The sequence below is a fragment of the Elgaria multicarinata genome, chromosome 7, assembly GCF_023053635.1.
Source record: "Elgaria multicarinata webbii isolate HBS135686 ecotype San Diego chromosome 7, rElgMul1.1.pri, whole genome shotgun sequence".
Classification (NCBI taxonomy): domain Eukaryota; kingdom Metazoa; phylum Chordata; class Lepidosauria; order Squamata; family Anguidae; genus Elgaria; species Elgaria multicarinata.
This window is the reverse complement of record NC_086177.1, coordinates 74,470,253-74,483,985: the sequence shown is the minus strand read 5'-3', so window position 1 is coordinate 74,483,985 and position 13,733 is coordinate 74,470,253.

Here is a 13,733-nt window from a genome sequence, read left to right as displayed (position 1 = left end):
ACTTTTTTTCTTTGTCACTTTATGTTGTGAGTTCTGCAAATATTTGCGTGCAAATGAGCAATGACATATGTTTAGGATGTGATAGACAAAAGGGACATGTTTTGAATGTACATTTGAGATGGGCTTTAACACTTGGATACGTGCTTTATCCACCAGGTGAAAAGGAGGCGCATGTGGTTGACCTTAGCTGGTTGTAAATGTTGGAAGATTCCTCAAGGATCTTGTCAACAAATATAGAAAAAAACAGGAGCTTCTGGCCAATGTCCTCTGTTTAGCTCCCTGCTTGATTGCTATTTCTTTCTGGGAGGGAGAGGAGTAAAAAAATTAGCTGCTAAGCAAAAGTGAACAGATGAGGAAGAAGACTGGTGTTTCCTGCTCCCTCATGTCTTTGCCTATAATACCCTCCAGGCAGAATTTGGCTACTTTTGATATGATTGCACTGTATGACCAGGCTTTTGGACACTTGAAGCCGAAATCTATGCAGTACTTAGTGTTAAACTGATAACCCTCATGGATGACATTTCAGCCATACATCAATCCTGTGTGGTAAGTTAGACTGAGCTGTAGTGATGTGCCATCCAGTAAACTTCTATCATTTAGAAGGGATTTGAATTTTGGTATTCAAACCGAACACACTAACCATTATGGTACATTGGAGGAAGTTGATAAGTATCCAGCAGGTTACTTGATGCCTGTATCTAAAAAGCTGATGGGTAAAAAATGAGGAAACAAACTGAGAAACTGGTTGTCTGGCTGAAGTAATGCTTGTGTTACATCTATTCCCTCCTCCCTTGCTAATGTCCTAATGCTTTGTGTTCAACTATCAGTTTCCCTGCCTCTGTTCAAATATCTATTTTTAGGCTATAGTTAATGAGGATATCTAATAAATTTCATACTTTGGTGCAGCATCAATAGCTACAGAAGCAAGAATTGTTGCTATAGCTGTTTTCAGTGTTCATGAAAACATACTTTAAAACAAGAGGTACCCAGCCTTTTTGAACCCATGGGCACATTTGGGAATTTTAGAAACAGCTGGGGTACCACCATAAAATGGCTCCCACAGTGGATGTGGCTCATCAATAACTGCCATGGAGGACCGTTTAGTTAACGTTGAAATAAAGAGGTGGTGGTGGGAGTGAGAAAAATAGCAAGGCTAGAGGTTGGGAGGAGGGGAAAACAGCAAAGAAAAGGGGGGGATCCAGAACAAGGCTAGAGGGGGGAGTCCAATGGACGCCTGATCTGCCTTGAGCCTGTCTTTCCTGACCACAGCAAGTGCCCAGGAACCTGCAAGGACTGACCCACTTTGGGGGGACCAAACCTTGCTTTGGAATCTGTTCCAAAGCGAGTTGGCCCATCCCCAAAGCACCCCGAGGCAAAGTGAGAGGGCTGCTCACAGCCCTATGAGTGAGACATAGTGGTTAGAGTGTTCATCTGAGACTTGAGAGATCTGGGTTAATCTTCCCACTTGGCCATGAAACTCACTGGGTAACGTTGGGCCAGTAACTTAATCTCAGCCTATGCTACCTCACAGGATTGTGGTGAGGATAAAAAGGGAGAGGAGGAGGATTATGTAAACTGCCTTGAGTACCTTTCAGAAAAAGGGTGGGATACAGAGAAATAAGTTAGGGAAAGAAAAGAGACTGCCCTAATATTTTCTAAGGTTTTTCTTAAAAACCTTTCTTTTCTTTTTTGAAGGGACATGGAGGGGAGAACTCTATGGGTCTCTGCAGGTGCCACGTTGTGGACTCCTAATTTAAAGCTTGGCTGAATACCTCAGCCTTCAAGACAAACTAAAAATGCTTTTCCTCCTATGCTTTCATATTGTGAATGTCTACTTCAGTAGCAGTAGCTGAAAGGCTGACAAGATTTTGGGGTGTTCAGGGTGGCATCTATCAATTAGGGCACCAGAGGGACAGAAGGCTGAGCTCAACTGTGAACAATAACAGTTCTCCTGTCCACATTTGGCTCTGTTTACAGCTATAGCAGCTACTCTTGTTTGCCCATTGAATGTGTAATTTAAGCAATTATAGGACCAACACTGAAGTTTCGAAGTTAGAAACTTGAAATGGGCCTTCAAATGCACACTTTCAAAGTGTGACTTTTCACCTCACTGTGCTCTGATTAATTTAAACTTTATTCCAGTGTCAGACTTATTTTTCACAACAGTCCTATTAGGAAATTTTGACTTGATATAATTAACTTTATATCAAGCCATTCAGGTCAATGACTGTTTTCTGATAACGAACTTGTGGTTCACACACACACACACACACACACACACACACACACACACACATTGTTATGTTACTTCTTCAAATGTTTTCAGCAAATACCAATAATGTCATAAATTCTACAATTAAAAATGTAAAACACTATCAGGTAGTCATGAAATCAGAGACAGAACCTGCTCCAGCTTAGTTGAAATTACTATTTAAAATCTGTGATGTTTATCAGTTAATTAATGAATGTAAGACAAGGAAACATAACAGTCACTGTTGAAGATTTTTCAACCTGTTTGAATTTTGGGAAGAAGTTGAGATGAGACAGAAATAGGTAGGACTGTCCTGTATTTTATGTAAGTTTCTAGTTCACATCTTCCTTATGCAATTAAAATGATTAAGACAAAATAAAAGTAAGCTGCAATAAGCACGACCAATAGCAGGATGACTGTCCTCCTAAAAGCAACCTAAAAAGATATGTGTTCCCCCACCCCCTCTGCTTGCTTGCTTTCTTTCTTTCTTTCTTTCTTTCTTTCTTTCTTTCTTTCTTTCTTTCTTTCTTTCTTTCTTTCTTTCTTTCTTTCTTTCTTTCTTTCTGGAGCAAAGGACTTAACCAAAAAAGGCAAACTAAAATAGGCAGCTAAAATGACCAGGGTGCTGAAGCCACTCCCCTATGAGTGAAGATTACAATAGCTGGGGTTGTTTAGCTTGGAAAAAGGGTGAGGAAGAGGAGACATGATAGAATTATGTATGGTGTGACGGATGTGGATAGAGAGACATTTTTCTCCCTCTCTCATAATAATAGAACCCAGGGTCATCTCATGAAGCTGATTGGTGGGAGATTCATAAATATTATTATTATTATTATTATTATTATTATTATTATTATTATTATTCTTTATTTATATAGCACCATCAATGTACATGGTGCTGTACAGAGTAAAACAGTAAATAGCAAGACCCTGCCGCATAAAGAAAGAACTTCACACAGCCCATAGTTGAACTATGGAATTCACTACCACAAGATGTTGTGATAGCCACCACTTCAGATGGCTTGAAAAGGCGATTGGACAAATTCTGAAGTAGGAGTGGCTACTAATCCTAATGGCTAAATGTTAGTGGGGTGCGCTCTGCACCAGAAAGATCTGGTAACCGCAAACATCCATGGAGCATTCGATCTTCCAGCCACTTCTAAACCCATAGAATAATTTCAGAGTGGAGACGTGCACAATCAGAGCTTCTAATGTCTCTGAAATTATTTGATCGTTTAGTGTGTGTGTGTGTGTGTCAGTGAAAACCTCCCAATAAGGAACTTGGGGTGATGGGGTAGGGTAGTTTTGGTAATTGATATTGACATCTATGGCTAGCCAATTAGGAATTGCCACAGCACTGTCTGTAACTGTGTTCTCCAATTGCAGTGTTCGGGGGAGGGAATACCCAATCATTTTTGTCATGATGTCCCTTGATTCAACGTTCATTGGGGTTCTCGGTCTGGCAGCATTCATTTCAGTCAGAGAGAGAGAGAAAGAAACAGAGAGCAAAGGTACTGTTTGTTTAGCGTTTGTTGCAAGGTGAGATATTGAATTTATTTAGGGGAGAGAGGGGGGAATTGTTCTTTGGGTTTGGCTGTATTTAATGCTTTGTTCGTTTGAGCTGTTCAACGCCCAGTGTGTGTGTGTCCAAAAATCAGACTTCAAAAATTCCCTATAAATCACTGCATGCAGGGATCTGCTCCAAATTTGGCATGTCTAAAGCCTCCTTTAAAAGCTGTCACGGTGCCAATTTTCATGTTTATCTTTAAAACTGAGGGAGCTATAAGCATTTCTGTTAATTCTCATTGGCGATAATGTAGCGGTTACCCAAAAACAGAATGGTTGTCCGACGGGTAATTCAACAGGGTGGAGAGAGGGACCTGCTCTGGAAATTGGGGCAGAGAATTACCTGCCCTGAATTTTGGGGTGGAGAATACCTGCTCTGCACATCCCTACTAAATGCTACCTGCAGTATCAGGCAGTATGCCCATATAAACCAATTTCTGGGGAACATAGGTGGGAGAATGCTGGACTCAATGGGCCCTTGGTTTGATCCAGCAGGGCTCTTGTGATCTCATGTTCTTAGCCAGACCTCCTACAGTTAATGATTACGGAATTTCCAGACAGCTGCTAAGAAGACCATGTTTGTCCTCCTCACAGAGGTTTGTGCGCTATGTAACACAGCCTTCCAACCATGTAACATGGTTCCTTCCAGATGTTTTGGGCGATTGCCCCTGCTGTCTGATGCTGATAGTTGTTGTAGTCCAGGGGATGGAGAATGCTGATATAGGGACTCTCAACAGGCTGCAAGTTGACTGAATTCATATTTTGCCTCCTACCATGTTAATTTGAGAAAAATAACAAACATTACAGGAACTTCGAGACTGTAATAGTGAGTCCTTTAACTGAAAATGAACCTACCATCAGTTTAGGGGTCTTTTTGGCCCTGTACATGTATACTGTTTGCTGATTCAGCTGTTTGTCTCTCCAGTAGTTATCCAATGTACTCATAATAAGATAGCTGTAAAATACTATAGTATTGATCACCTGCACTGAAAGCCAATGCTGGCTTTTTACTTCCTAATAGGTGACCATTTTCTTTTCTTTTTTATTCAGGGGCATTATCTCTTTCTCCTTAAACCCAATATTAATCTACTGATGTTAAAACTACTTTGAAGAAAAGGCAGAATCAAATGTGATAATGTGGATGAGCAGTAATGGGAAATTGTATCTTCCTGAATCTGCCAAGATTTTCTAATAATAATAATAATAATAATAATAATAATAATAATAATGGCAATGCAGTCGTATAATACAAAACACTAATGTAGGGTATATAGTTCCTTTTGAGGCTGCCAAATAGCCATCTGAGGCTGCAATCCTAAACACACTAAGGTATAAGTTCTGTTAAAGATAGCGGGACTTACGTCTGAGAAAATGTGCATAGGATTACTCTGGAAAACCCACCTTGACATATGGTTGGATTTCCTCCATTCTTTAGATGGATGTTTGTGAGAGAAGTGGCAGTTGATCCACTTGTAAATACAGGACCAGGGGGTGAACTCCAATTAATTCTGGATTAAATAGGAACCCAGTGAGTGAGGTGTGTGTGTGTGTCTGTGTGTGTGTGAAAGAGAGAGAGAGAGAGAGAGAGAGAGAGAGAGAGAGAGAGAGAGAGAGAGAGAGAGAGAGAGAGAGATGGTTACAGATAATTTAGGTTCTGAAGTGCTGCTGCATGAGCACAATGACGCAACCTATGTTGTGCCATGCACAAGAGCCATGAACACTTGGCAGCAGCACATTAGATGCAGGTGAGGAGAAATAGGGTGCAATGGGCCAAATTGGAGACCATCTTGGAAAAAAATCAGTTACCACAGTGTCTTTTGTTGGCCTAATGTTAGGTGGTAAGATATTTGGGACTGTTGGTAGACATGGTAGCAGGACTTTCCCTACATAGGTACCATTTTGTAGCTACAGTGTCAAGCAGTACTTTGTGCTGCCACTACGAGAAGGGTCTCTGGGACTAGGGTACCTGGGTTCAATTACTCTGAGCATGGACTGTTCTAGTTCTGTATTCTCTACAGTCCCAGGGGTGGGCAACTCGAGGTGCTCCAGATGTTTTGGCCTACTACTTCCAGTCTCCCTCACCATTGGCTATGCTGGCTAGGGCTGATGGGAGTTGTAGGCTAAAACACTTGGAGCCCCCCCCCACTATGGTCCTTAGCTCTCTATAGGAAAAAAAAAGATATGAGGAAGGGTGAGGAGTTCCTAGCCTATGCCACTCCCATCACCAGCCCAAGACCCACTATAGCTTTTCACCATGCTTGCCACCAACTTTATACTAAGCTTTATATCATTTGATGGCTGGTGGTGCAGAAACTTACCTATCTGATGTCAGCAACTATTTTTCATTCAGCAGATGGTATTAAAAGTTCATTCCACCACTTATCCAGAATCTTGGAAGGCAGAGCAAAACAGTCCACATACTGTTCAGGAACCAAAAGCTGCAGTCATCAAACTTTGAATCATCAGAAATGGATTTTCATTTGAGCACACTTATGGAATGTGAATAATAAACAGACGTTCAGTGGAAGTGTGGATAGTTTTAAAAACTGCATATATCAAAAAATACTGGACACATTTCTGCTTAACAACCAGTGAATTACAAGCATTTTGCTAGAACTAAAACACAGATTGGTGAGATCTATGTCAAAGGCTACTGTATCCACAGCTGCGGTCTAACTATTTTGTCAAACCTGGCCATAATCTGGCAGCAGGTTTCACATACAGACATTACAGTTCTATTTTTAAACACTAGAGGGAGCTCAGGAGTTTAGTTCCAGGGGCAACGTAGGTGAGGAGGTTGTGAAAAAGACTGGCAAGGTTTTCTTTTCAAGGTTAAAAGTGTATCCAGAAAGAGGAGGTTTGTTCTCTCCCTCTTGTGCAGAAGTTCATGAAATGATGCACAGTGTGAAGATAGTGGGCAGAGAGATGTTTTACTTCCTCCTCTCTCATAATACAAGAACACTGGGTCATCCAGTGAAATTGATTAGCAGTACATTCAGAATAGACCCCAACCCAAGAGCCCTTCTTCACACAAAGAACAATTACATTTTGGATTTCACTGTCACAAGATACGGGGATGGCCTGTTCTATAGACAGTTTTTAAAGAGGAAGTTAAGGGCTTCTTTGATTAAGAAGAAATTGTGTTTTCTTACCAGGGCTTTGCTTCTTGCTTCTCTTGCCCAATATTATGGGTTGCATTACACAAGCAGAGAGGGGCGGCTACATAATTGGAAACTTCCCCTCCTCTCTGTTCTCATAGTATGGAATGGGACAGTGCCCTCTAGTGGATGCTTTGTAGCGTAACTTTCTCTGTACATGGTAGGAAATCACGAGATATTCAGCAGAAATGGGATATTACGAGGAGGGGGTAAGATGGAATTACCAGGGGAAGGTGTGGGAGACATTGAGGAGGCTGCCAATGCCATCAAAAAGACCTGTGAATTTCCATGAATGGCCAGTCACGAGCGTGCCTTATTTCGCTCATGTGAAGAAACCCTTAGTCTATTGGTGCTATTAGCCAGTGGTTTCAATGACTTATCATGGAAGCTATGTCTGTCAATGGGCTTTAGGTGTTCAGAAGCAATATGCCACTGAATGGGGGGGGGGGGGTGCAATAGTAGGGTGGAGATATTAGCTTCATGCCCTGCTTGTGAAAAAGGCATCTGGTTGGCCACTGTAGGAGACAGGGTGCTGATCACATTGGGGTTTGGGCCTGATCCAGCAGAGCTCTGCTGATGCTCTTATGTGTCCCCTTTTGCATTGGGGGACAGGAGGATGTTTTGCTTTTGGCAATGGGGATTGCTGATTGGAAAGATGATCACAGAGACAGGAGAGGACTAAACTCTGAAGTTTGAGTTCATGATAGTAACTGGATAGAGAAGTTACAGATCCCAATATCCAGAGGAACAGCTGCGTTGATCTACAACAGCAAAAGCAACAAAGTCCTCAAGGAACTCGAAAACTAAATTCTTGCAACACAAGCTTTTGTGGTTCAGCTCCCACTTTGCAAGATGCATGATAGAAATATATCAGAGAACATAGAAAAAGATGTTATTTTATTACAAAGTGAGGCTAAAGGGCCATGCAATGCCAAAAATAATAATAATGGAGGAGGTGTGTCATACTGCAAAGCACAAATCAAATGGAAACAACATCTAATCAATACAGGTGTAACCCAGGCCCAGTAAGAAGCTGCTGATAATTCATTAGCAAAGCAAGATGAATAATGGGGGTGGGGGGGGGGAAGAGATTTAGAGAGGACAAGTACTTACTGTAATGACCTAGCCACTCCCAATTTTGACTGAGTTTCAAATTTGCTAACGAAGTTCAAAACAGCAGCTTCAGTCTTGGATCTTTCTCTGAAACTTTCTTATTGGTGTATCATGAATGTCCTACACCCACAGAATGTCCAATGAGATCAGACTACGCCATACATTGGTTTCTGGGTAGTATCATGATATATGTCTCATTTGTGTCCATTTATTGATTACCTTGTGTAGAAACACTGTTTGGTCAGTGGCAGAAAGGCATTGTTGGCAAATGGTGGCATATATCATATCAGAAGATCCTTCAGAGGGAGTGCCACCCCATCTAGGAGAGCTCCTTTACCCAATTTCCAGACCCAGGACCCACCGATCCCACAGAGCTTTTGTCTTTTCAGGATTCTGCTTCAGTTTGTTAGCCCTCATCCAATCCATTACAGCCTCCAGGCACTGGTCCAGCACCTTCATCGCCCCAGCTGACTGTGATCACAAGGAGAAGTAAAGCTGAGTGTCATCAGCATACTGATTGCATTCATGTAAATAAATAAAAAGATTTATTTTAGCCAAATCCTCTCAGTGCATCATCAAGATTTGCAGTCCATCCTGGACTTCCCTCTCACTTGCACTTGCTGACAGACCACACCCTATGCTGAAGTGGCTACTCATCAACCACAATGAACCATTAAGTGGAGAGGCAAAACCACGAACACCTCCAACAAACCCTGGTGCAACTCCGTTCCCATATCTACTTGATCATCACTGTCATGGGACCAAACAGCCATGCTCCCAGCTATGCTATCAATACAGGAAGCTGCCTTTTTCTGAAACGGATGATTATTCCACCTAGTTCAGTACTGTCTACACCAACCTGGTGCCTTCTAGATGTTTTGGACTACAACTCCCATCAGCACCTGCCATCATTGCCAATGGTCATTGAATGATGAGATCTGTAGTCCAAAACATTTGAAGGGTACAAGACTGGGGAAGGCTGGTCTAAACTGAGAGGCAGCAGTTCTCCAGGTTTGCAAATGGAGATGCCAGGAATTGATCCCAGGATCCTTTGCATGCCAAGCAGGAGTTCTATCACTGAGCCATAGAGAGACCTTCACTTGCACATCAGGTGCATAGCTTAGGAATACTCCTAGACCCATTCTTTCACTGGACCAACTTCGGCTGATCCGCCAACTACAGCCTTTCCTGGACAGGGACAATCTAGTCACAGTAGTGCATGCGCTGGTAACTTCCCAATTAGACTACTGCAATGCACTCTACATGGGGCTGCCCTTGAAGACTCAGAAGTTGCAGCTGGTGCAAAATCCAACAGCTAGACTGCTGTCCGGAACATCACGTAAAGAACATATTATACCAGTCTTAAAGGAATTTCACTGGCTGTCTATACGCTTCCAGTTGGAATTCAAGGTGTTGGTGATGACCTTTAAAGCCCTAAATTGCTTAGGACCATGATGCTTGAGAGTGCCTCTCCCGTTATATGCCTGCCTCAGGTCTGTTGGATGAGCCCTGTTCTGCGTCCCACAACGCAAGACATACGTTATAGTGGGACATGGGAGAGGGCTGTCTCTGTTATGGCTCCACGCTGGTGGCATGCTCTCTACTTGGCACTGACACTGGCTTTTTATCAAATCCTTTGAGGGCTAAATTGCCTAAACGCTGCACATAGTTTCAATTGCTTTTAAATTTTCTACTGGTTTTAGCTTGTTAATAGTTTAATATGTTTTCAGCTGAGTACATTATTTATTGTTTTATACCGTTTGAATTGACTTTACCTGTACATTGCCCTGAGATCCCAATGATACAGGGCAGGATACAAATGTTTTAATAAGCGAACAATATAAATATATATTTATTTACTGTGTTTTTATCTCACATTTTAGCCAAAAAGGCTCCCAAAGTGGCTTACAAACATATTTCTTAAGACAGTCCCTGCCCTCAGGCTTACAATCTAAAAAACATTACACAAAAGGAAAGGTGATTGGGAGGGAAGATGGGGGTGAGGGTGGGAAGCACATTTGGGCACGAGATTCTTAGTTGCAATGCTCAGCAGGCCATGGGCCCCATGGAAGTGCTGCTGTTTCCTCTCCTGGTCTGAGCAGTGACAGTTGGTAGCACCCTTCTATCAAGAACCTCAGGGTAGCATACATGGTTCTCTTCCCTGCCTTTTCCCCCTCTCTGTCTCACAAGAACCATATGAAGTATCTTAGGCTGACAGAGACAGAGACTGGCTGAAAGCCATCCGATGAGCATCAAGTGTGTGAGTGTGAGTGTGAGTGTGAGAGAGAGAGAGAATATAAAGGGAATAAGCTTTTATGGTCTAGCGCCCACTTCATCAGATGCAAGATGTTAGGGATGGAAGAATCTATCAATTATGGTTTCCCATTTTTCCCAATCTTAAATGTGTTCCATCCTGTTTCCACATCATTTTGTTATTATCATATTTTAAGTCCCCATGAAAATATGTGAGCATTTCCCCTAATGTATTTTGCTAGCAATGTCCCTTAATATTATATTTGTACAATCTTTTCAGCTAGTAAATATCCAGGAATGGCATTTTCTTTGGTAGCCCCATGTTTATGGAATGCTCTCCCCCAAGGAAGCTTATCTGGGGCCAACACTGTCATCTTTTCGGTGCCAGGCAAGGACATGTCCCAATTATTGTGGGTTTCTTTTGTGATGTTCAATCTAGGCAGTGAACCAGGAAAGATTTTATGTACTTTTCATATTGGATTATTTTGAGATTATGTGTTTTGATATTTATATTTATGTTTTTGTGCTGATAATAGTTTATATTGGGGTGTTTGTGTGTGTATTTTCCTTCCTGTTATATTAATCATGGATTTCTGTCTTGTGTGTGTAAGTAGCTTCAAGACTAGCTTTCGAAATGGAAAGATAATAATAATAATAAGAAGAAGAAGAAGAAGAAGAAGAAGTATGTGTAGAGTTTAAAAAATGGTAAAAGTTTTTGTTAAATGATAATAAAATGCAAAATGTACAGCTTGAAAATTGAGTTAGAACTCAACTATATGTAAAATAACCACAATGACCATTCACAGCAGCAGTAATTAGTGATAACATAAACATCTTAGCACAGTTGAGTAAATTAACACCTAAAGAGAAACTACAAACCATTGTCTCTATCCAGGCCTAAGCAAATAGAACCAAACTTTATTATATATTCTGCATCAGCTATTTTAGGCATAAGGGTACATGACCTGCAGTGTAAACTCACCTCAGTTTTAAAATGGATTGTAATTATAGATTAATGTACACAAATTAATAATAAAATAATTGTTAGTGCCCACTGTAATATCACGGAAATATCTGGGAAATAGCAGCATAAGAGGTAAGCCTCTTCCCTGGTTATTTCCATTATTTTATTGTGGAAAAAGACAGGGGAGTGGGAGCTTAGCTAAGTGAGCTAAACCACCTCTCCTCTAGGGATAGTGCTATCGCAGCAATGACCTAATGAAGTGAAATGGCTTTCTTTGGGTCTTTCGTCCCCTGGGAGAAAGAAGGTGGCAAGTATACCATCCTTCTTAGTCTAAATATTGTTCTCTCTGCTAATAATGTCTTCTGACAGCAGCACCTACCCAGTGCTTCTTGCTTGCTGGCTTATTTCAAATGCTTATGCATTAAATGCTGTTAGCCCCATGCCCTTGCAACATGTGGCACAGTTCCATCACATGCGGTACCTGTGGTGTTCTAGGAGCACCCCTGGCATTATGAGCTTTGTTTGCTTCTGTCTTTGGCAGGCTACAACACATGAAGTTGGATGGAGACTTAGAGCAGGGGTGGGCAAAGTTGTGGCCCTCCAGATGTTTTGGTCTACAATTCCCATCATCCCCCATCACTGGCTATTCTGACTAGGGCTGATGGGAGTAGTAGGACAAAACATTTGGAGGGCCACAACTCCCCCGCCCCTGCAACTGACTTAAAGGTATGGAGGGGAGGACTGTAACTAAGTGACAGACCCATGCCCTGGGGGCAGAAGATACAATGTCAATCTCTAACATCACCAGTTAAGAAAGAAAAAGGATCAAATGACAGGAAAGACAAAGACCCTTGAAAACTGCAGAGTAGACTAGGGGGAGACAACCTAGTGCCCTACAAATGCTTTGGTCTATATCCTCATAATCCCTGGCCTTTGGCCATAGTGGCTGAGGCTGATGGAAGTTGTATCAGGTTACCTACCTTTGCAGTAGACAATACCAGACCAGATGGACCATAAGAACGTGCCTTATACCAGGTCAGTCCATTGGTCTAGATCAGTATTGTGTCTATGTTTATCACCATTGAGTCTAACCTTCCCAGCCCTTCCAGGAGATGCCAAAGATTGGGCCTGGGATCTTTTGACTGCCCAGCATATACTCTGCTGCTGTGGAACTAAGACTCTTCCCCAATGGACAAACAATTTGACCTAGTAGAAAGAAGTTTCCTATGTTCTGATGAAAGGTCCTGCTTGGTGAATGAGACTGAAGAATTATGGCCAAGTTCCTGCAAGCAACAGATGAGGTGGTACACCTGTATCTAGACTGTACCACTTCAGACTACAAGTGGGGGCTCACAGGACTGAGTGGTCCCCTCTGCAGTGGGGCACCTTTTGTAGCCATGTAGGCCCTCCACATTATTTAGACTGGGTCCAACATTTTGCCGGCAGCCTTCAAGGATGAAAAAGTCTCCCTGCTGTATAGAGTTCTAGAGTGCCTGAACAGGCGCTACAGAAAAATGAAATGTCAGGAAGAAGTCAAGGCAAGAACATTTCTTGCAGGTGTCCAGGTTGCATATATTATACAGTATATTGTAGACATGCCTTCAAACAGAACTCTCCAGAGAGCTCAGCTTCTTTTGCAATTGCAATACATTGGACAGATGTACCTGCAACACTGTTTCTACTGTTAATCCTGTCACTCATCACCTCCACACACACTCCTGCATGACTTGCTTCAAGTGGCTCTCTCCCTATTTTTCAAAGTGCTGTTTGCATGTTTAAATGATCAAAGGTACATCGTTGGATCAAATTTATTTATTTATTTATTTATTTTTGGAGCCTGTTTTAAGACAATTCAATACTGCTTCAGTATTGGTGAGGGGGGTTCACCTTGTTACAAGTGCCAGCTAATTGTTACTGTACACAGTCAGTTTTGGCTGTTTCATACTAGTAGAACTAGTTTTCCCCGGGCTCAACCCTGCAGAGGATTAGAGATAGATATTAGGGATGTGCTCCGCTCCGATTAGGAGCGTAGAAGCAGTAGCGGATTGGCCTGCTCCGCCTTACCCAGAGGCGGAGTAGGAGCGGACCGCGGACCCCCTAGAAGCAAGGCGAAGAGAAGCGACCATTTTTCGGAGCTCCGAGTTCAGTCGGAGCGCTCCGGTCGCCATCTTGAAAACATTTCGCCATAGGATTGCATTGCGGCAAATAATCGCGCATAACTACGTTGTTTTTGAAGCTATCGTTCTGGAAATTCTTGTGCACAGAGAGTCGTGGATGGGGGTCATTTTGAGACCACTCTCACCTCTCTGCGTGCTGTGGTTCACGTGCAATATTTTTTTAAAAATCGGGTCAACCGCGGGGCTCAAACTGCGTTTCGGCTTTTCGCCCATAGGATTGCATTGAGGGAAAGAATCGGGGATAACTGGGG